General features: G+C 44.7%; 1 pseudogene; it reads right to left on the bottom strand.

Moving 5' to 3' along the window:
* Positions 1–708: 708 nt before the first annotated feature.
* On the bottom strand, positions 709–1,828 carry LOC138091136 (melanocortin receptor 3-like; annotated as a pseudogene).
* Between the last annotated feature and the right edge of the window lie 5,325 nt (positions 1,829–7,153).

Raw genomic sequence — 7,153 nt, forward strand, 5'->3', positions numbered from 1 at the left:
AGACACGACTGAGCAACTGAACTGAACTGACTGAACTGAAATAGAGTAATAGATGAGAAACTCAGTCTCTTATGAGATGAAGGCAAAGCCATTTGAGCAGGCGGTAGCTAGGTGTTGGTAGCTGTAACAGGTTTGCTTGAAGGAGATTCCCTTACTGTTACTGCAAATCCTTCGGTCTGTCTGACCTGAAACATGAGGGAGTGAGTGGGAAGCATCACAGACCCTGGGTGCATGAAAATGAATGCAGGCAGCACCAGAGCGGCCCCCCACCACAGGTCCTTCCCCCACCACCAGTGACTATTCAAGAAATCAGTTTGTGACTTACCCATGGGTAAGCTGGTAAAGAATTCACCTGCAATGCAGGAGACACATTAGACACGGGTTTGATCCCTGGATCAGGAAGATCCCCTGGAGGAGGAAATGGCAACCCATTCCACTATTCTTGCCTGGAAAATCCCATGGACAGCAAAGCCAGGTGGGCTATAATCCACAGGGTCACAAAAGAGTCGGACATGACTGAAGCGACTTAACACAATTGCACAGCATGTGGGCATCCTTTCAGAGAGCCTGTTATATCTGTTTTCCCTTTCAAAATGGTCTCTGCAAGCTTAAAAACAAGAGACACATAGATCATGGCTAATAACACATTTTTTATGTCTTTTAAGTAGTTTTCTCCCTTCCTGCTAAACACCTGGGCTGGCTGGAGGGTCAAAGGTGACCAGACTGAGTACCCTTCCCATGGCCCCACGTCTTACCCACATTCATGCTGTTGCAGCTGCAGAGGATCTCCTTGAAGGTGTTGTGCAGCTCCAGGCTCCAGGAACGCATAGATCAGCAGGTTGATGATGGCGGCGCACATGATGAGGACCAGGTGGGTGTTGGAGTGGGCGGTGTAGCAGACGCAGTGGGGTTGGTGGGGCAGGTTACGATGAGGACGAGCTGGAGGAATAAGGGGGCCCAGCAGAAGATGGGGACCCCCAGCAGGCTGGTGATGGTGACTGCCCCCTTCATACACGAGTGCTGCTGGCCAATGGGCCACCCCCTCGGCGGGCAGCTGTGCAGCGATGTGCTGGATGTGAAGCAGGGTGAAGAGGAGCAGGTGCACATAGAGGGTGCCCATGAGCAGCAGCATGGCAAGAAACATGCTCATCAGGCACACGATGACCGTCTTGCTCTCGGAGTAGACAATGAGCTCCACACTGCAGACCCTGCAGCCCAGCCAGATGGCCGCAAGCAGGGCCAGCACCTTCCACACGGTCATGATGCTGTGGTAGCAAGTGTGTAGAAGATGGTGGTGTGCCTGTTGACCGCAATGGCCAGGAGGTTGCAGATGGGGCCACCAGGGAGAGGCAGATCATGGAGTCAAAGACATTGTCCTTGTGCTGGATGAACTGGTCCTTGAAGGTCCGGTAGTCGCTGTTGACCACGGGGATCATGAGAGTCTCCAGGGCATTGCGCACGCTCACCAGCATGTCAGGCATGGCCAGGCTGCAGAGGAAGATGTACACGAGGGAGTCCAGGTTGCCAGGATGACCAGGATGTTTTCCAGAAGGCTGATGGTGCCCAGGGCCAGGAAGACCTCAGGCTTGATGAAGACCTGCTCGCAGAAGCTGCTGCTGCTCTGATTGCTGAAGTTAGGGGCTGCGAGATGCTCTGAGCTGGTAGGCAGCGATGGTTGAGCAGAGTGCAGATAGCACAAAGCATTCACTGCTCACAGACGGCTGGCTGATCGGAGCAGGGGCTCCAGCAGGGGCTCCAGCAGGGGCTCCAGCAGGGTCCCGAGGCTGCAGTTGCTGCTGATTCCAGGAAAGAAAAAAATTCCTTCCATAGCCTTCTTTTAGATGCTTTTCCATGCACTCTTAGATTTTGTTCTTCCCCAGAATAAAAGGATGGAGAGAGGGAGAGAGAGAGCAATAGGGAGAGGGAGGAAAAAGGCAGCTTGGAGACGTACAGAGCACTCTCCTCTGCTTCTCCTGGATGAGCAGTTTTAATAGAGACTCTTCTCTCTCTCTCTCTATCCCTTCTTACCTTCCTTCCATCTCTCCCTCTTTTCCCCTCTCACATCCCCATCTGGGAACAGAAACTCAGCCAATGGCTGGTACAGTTACGGCAGTTTTCATGGTAAGTCACGGGACGTGGTACCTGTTAGGAGTGAGGGGTGGACACTCAGTTTATATACATTGGCTGGAGGCAAACACCTCCTTCTTAATCTTCAGTGCAGTGAAATGACCAATGAGCATTGGGCACCTCTCTGACTGACAGTGCCGACTCCCAGGGCTTGGACTTGGAGATTCAAACGCAGCCTGGTGCCCTCTACAGGCCGGACTGCTCATCTCTCCATTGATTGGGCTGAGCAGTTTCTGTCTAGAAAACGGCCACAGCCATCCTTTCACCCATTTATTTGCTCATTCTTTTTTTTTTTTTTTTGATAGCAAACATTTACTAAATGCCTACCATGTGTCGAGTTTCTGCCCCGTGCAGGAACATCCTTGTTTCTTCCAAACTCAGAGTCTGGGGTGGAAGACGAGAAATCCGGCGTTTTTATTATAGGGGGATACATACTTGAATCAGGGAATGCCAGGGGCTGGGGGAGTTCAGAGGGGACCCCCTCACCTGAGAGGTCAAGGGACGTTCCTGGAGGAAGAAGCCTCTCAGCTATGACTTCAAAGAACAGAGGGGATGCCCAGTGGTGAGGCGGGCACTGGGGTTGAAGGAGGTAGAAGAGGATTCCTGGCAGAGGGAATAACATGCTTACAGCCTACAGGCTAAAAGCAGTGTTTCTGCCCCCTGGACATAGGAGTCATCTGTAGGATGTGGTCACGGGGATCGCATCTGACCTCCTGAATCAGAATCACCCAGGGACGGGAGGTGGGTAGGTGTGTTTCCACTTTTTAACAGGTGAGGGAGGACATAGCCAAGGTTGAGAGCTATGGAAAAGAAAGCTTGGTGCTTCTGAAGGACTTTCGTTTTCTCTGGCCAGAGTGTGGAGCCAGGAGACATAATTTGAGAAGTGAGCCTGCAGGTTTTTTCTTTTCCTAAGTGGAGAAAGGCCAGGATCCTGAAGGGCAGTCTCGGCCGAGTGTGGGAGTTTTCGACTGTATCCAGAAGCCAACAGGGGGCTGTGGAAGAGAGGAGGTGGGGTTTGCAATTTAGAAGGATTCCTCATTGCCTGGTGGAGACTGCCTCAGGAGAGGATGAGTCAGGAGCCTGGGGGGCCAGGGCTGCAGAGATTCACAGTGAGATGATGGTGGCCTGAAGCAAGGAGGTGGCCACGGGGCCATGGAAAGAGTGGACAGAGATGCTTGGGGTGGTGGGTTCTGGAGATGTGAGCGTGACGATTAGGACAGCGCAGGGAACACCTCTGCTTCCTTCTTAAGTAACAGGAAGAACAGAGATGGAAAATGTATTGGTTGGCCAAAAGTTCGTTCAGGTTTTCTGTACTATCTAATGGAAAAACCCGAATGAACTTTTCAGCCAGCCCAATAGAAGGAAGGATTTAGCAGCTGAGTTTGATACTTAGTTCATGCCAGATGTGATGCTGGACAGGAAAATTATGTAAACTCTGGACACAAAGAGTCTGCTTCCCCAGCCCTCCTTGCCCAGTACCTGCATATCAATTACAGGTAGACTGAAGTTCTGATTATCCAGCTATCAGCTAACTATGTATGTGAGTGTTACTGTGTGTGTATTAGATAGAAGAAATGTGCATATGAAATAGAAGATAACTTAGAATACTTATCAAACTGTGGGGGTGGAGAGGTCTTAACAAGATAGGCAACCAGATGGGAGAAGGGATAGTTAGGGAATTTGGGATGGACAGGTACCCACTGCTATATTTTAAATGGATAACCAACAAGGACCTACTATAAAGCACAAGGGACTCTGCTCAGTCACATGTGGCAAACTGGATGGGAGAGGAGTTTGGAGGAGAATGGCTACATATACATAGATGACTGCGTCCCTTTGCTGTCCACCTGAAAATATCACAACATTGTGAATTAGCTATATCTGAACACAAAATAAAAAGTGGGGTTTCTTTAAAGAAAAAAAAAAGGCAACCAGAAATTAAGTGTGAAAATATCACCAAAGTCAGAAGACAAACAGGAAGAAAAGACTTTCCATAGGCAAAGATTACCGTCTCTTCAATACAAAGAATACTCTCACATTAATAAGAAAGAGACGATTTACCTCTTAGAACACAGGGCAACAAAACAGGGATAGGAATTCACTGAAGAGGAAATGCAAGTGGCTAATAAACTTATGAAAAGATATTCAGTCTTCTGGGGAATCCAAGAAATGCAAATCAAACTTCAGATGGACAAGGGTGAAAAGGATATCAAATTCAGCAGAGAGTGTTGGGAGAACACCCTCATGCATTTCCAGGGTTTGTGGATAGTCTCATCATTTTCAGTGTCTACTAAAATAAAAAGAAAGGCACCTGAGTGTGGATCTCAGTCTGTGAACTGAGGGGCATGAGAAATACTTCTACTGATTTTCAGCAAAGTGACTTCATTTCTGATGCTAAACCTCTCATGTTCCAGGTTGCAGAAAACACAGTCCTAATCCTTGTGGAGGTTTCTCTGGGTCACATCCAGAGGTGTATTTATGCTGTCCTGTCTGTGATTTGGGGGCCCCTTACCTGTAAAGATCAGACTACTAGGTTTTTGCCCTGCTCTGTGTTTGGCCTGGGCTGAGCACCGACCATCTTTCTCTGCTTCTGTTCTCTGTTTATGAGCATCGTTGAGAGTGAGCAGGAGGGACCCGGCACCCTCATGCCTAAAGAGTGTTGAGTTGGTCTCCTCTAAGCTCTACTGTCCGCTTTCTTGGGGAAGTAGCACAGACACAGCTACTTTTAAACTGAAAATGTAGTTTGTTTTCTACTTCTTGACTCTACTTCTGTTTTGTAAATAAGTTCATTTGCACTCATTTTTTTAGATTCCACATATAAGCAATATCATATATTTATCCAAATACTTGAACTCCATGACTCAAAGAAACTTTTATTACACAACTGCTTTTAAGATTTACTTATTTATTTTATTTTTATTTTGTTTTTGTCCATACCACACAGTATATGGGACCTTAGCTCCTGCATCAGGGATTGAACCCACAGCCCCTGAAGTGGAAGTGCAGTATCTCAACCATTGGAATGTTAGGGAATTCCCTAAGATTTATTTTTACTTATACTCAAGGCTCCTAATATTTTTATGCCTGTAAATTATGCTTTACCTTTTTAAAATTGAGCTATAGGTACCAGAAAATTCCTGATTTTGAAATATACTATTCAGTGGGTTTTTGTTTGTTTTTTTAGCATCTTCGAGAAGTTGCCCAGCCAACACCGCTATCTAATTCCAGGACATTTTCATCACTTCATCCCCATTAGCAGTCACTCCTCATTTGCTGCTTCCCTCAGTCTCTAACAACTGCTAATCTACTTTCTATCTCTATGTGACAGTAAAAAATATGCTCTTCGAGGCTGTGTTCAACTTTTGGATCACAAAACCCTCCATTTCCTGACTTTCTCATTTTTCAAACTCAAAAACAAACAAACAATACCAATAGCTGTAGGTGAAAATGTAAACTGAACCAGCCAACTCTATGGAAAACAAAGCAGAGGATCCTTAAAAAACTAAAAACAGAGTTACTGTATGATCCGGCAATCTCACTCCCGCCTGGGCATATATCTGGAAAAGATGAAAATTCTGATTTGAAAATATACACTCACTCTAGTGTTCATAGAGACACTATTTACAATAGTAAAAACATGGAAACAATCCAAGAGCCCAACAACAGATGACTGGCTTAAGAAGATGTTTATATACAACGGAATATCACTCAGCCATCAAAAGGAACAAAGTATTATCATTTGCAGAATGGGACTAGACCTAGAGATCATACTACTAAGTGAAGTCGGTCAGTAAGAGAGAGACGAATATGATAAGATATTCCGTAAATGTGGAATCTAAAAAATAATACAAATGATTCTACAAAACAGAAACAGACTCACAAATATAAAAAACAAACTTATGGTTACCAAAGCATAAAGGGAGCAGGGAGGGATGAATTAGGAGTATGAGATTAACAGATACAGATACTGTATACAGACACTGATATTGTGTATAGATACAGATACTGTATACAGATACAGATACAGATTAACAGATACTATTATACCTAAAATGGATAAGCTACAAGGATTTACTATGTAGCATATGGAACAATCTTCAATATCTTATAATAACCTATACTAGAAAATAATCTGAAAAAATACATAATTGAATCACTTTGCTGTACACCTGAAACTAATACAATATTACAAACCAACTATACTTCAAAAAACAAACAAAAAGCAACAACAAAAACCCAACAACTATAAATTCTTCTGTATTAAAATTCAGTATAAAGTACGAACAATCAAAACACAAATCTCTTCCTCTTACTCTCTTGAATTTCAAGATCTTATGAATAGAGAATGAGTTATTTTGTTTTCTGAACACTTCAGTGCAAGGAACAGATCAAGATACTGTTTTTGTGCCTGGTTTTTAAAAAGACCCTGGAGAAGGAAATGGCAACCCACTCCGGTACTCTTGTCTTGAAAATCCCATGGACCGAGAAGCCTGGTAGGCTACAGCCGATGGGGTCGCAGAGTCGGACACGACTGAATGACTTCACTTTCACTCACTTTTTTAAAAAGAACATTCTTTGCTCTCTGCTGAAACCTCTTTTGGAAACTTAGGGTAACATTTTGCTTCTCCAAGTCCATTTTCCTATGGTTAGTTGACAATTGTAGCAATTGAGTCAAATTAAGCATAAAAAGCAGTTTTCTGAGGGTAGAAAAACAAAAGATCCATGTTGTTTCAGTTCTTCTGGTTAAAGGACCAGATACGAGGAATTAAAGCCCTCCATGGTATACAGTGACTTAGCAGCAAGCAGCATGGTATACAGACAAAATCTCTCTATATTTTTGGTTGAAAAAAATCAGTCTTAGCACTTTGTAGTTATACTATTTTCTTCAATCATAGAATTAAGTGCCCTTAACTTTCCTCACCTCCTCTTGTTACCTTTGCCTGTTTAGCACCTAAGTCCTATGTTCTGTGGAGAAGGCAATGGCACCCCACTCCAGTACTCTTGCCTGGAAAATCCCATGGACGGA

The sequence above is a fragment of the Capricornis sumatraensis genome, chromosome 15 (genome assembly GCF_032405125.1).
Source record: "Capricornis sumatraensis isolate serow.1 chromosome 15, serow.2, whole genome shotgun sequence".
In the NCBI taxonomy this organism is placed as follows: Eukaryota; Metazoa; Chordata; class Mammalia; order Artiodactyla; family Bovidae; genus Capricornis; species Capricornis sumatraensis.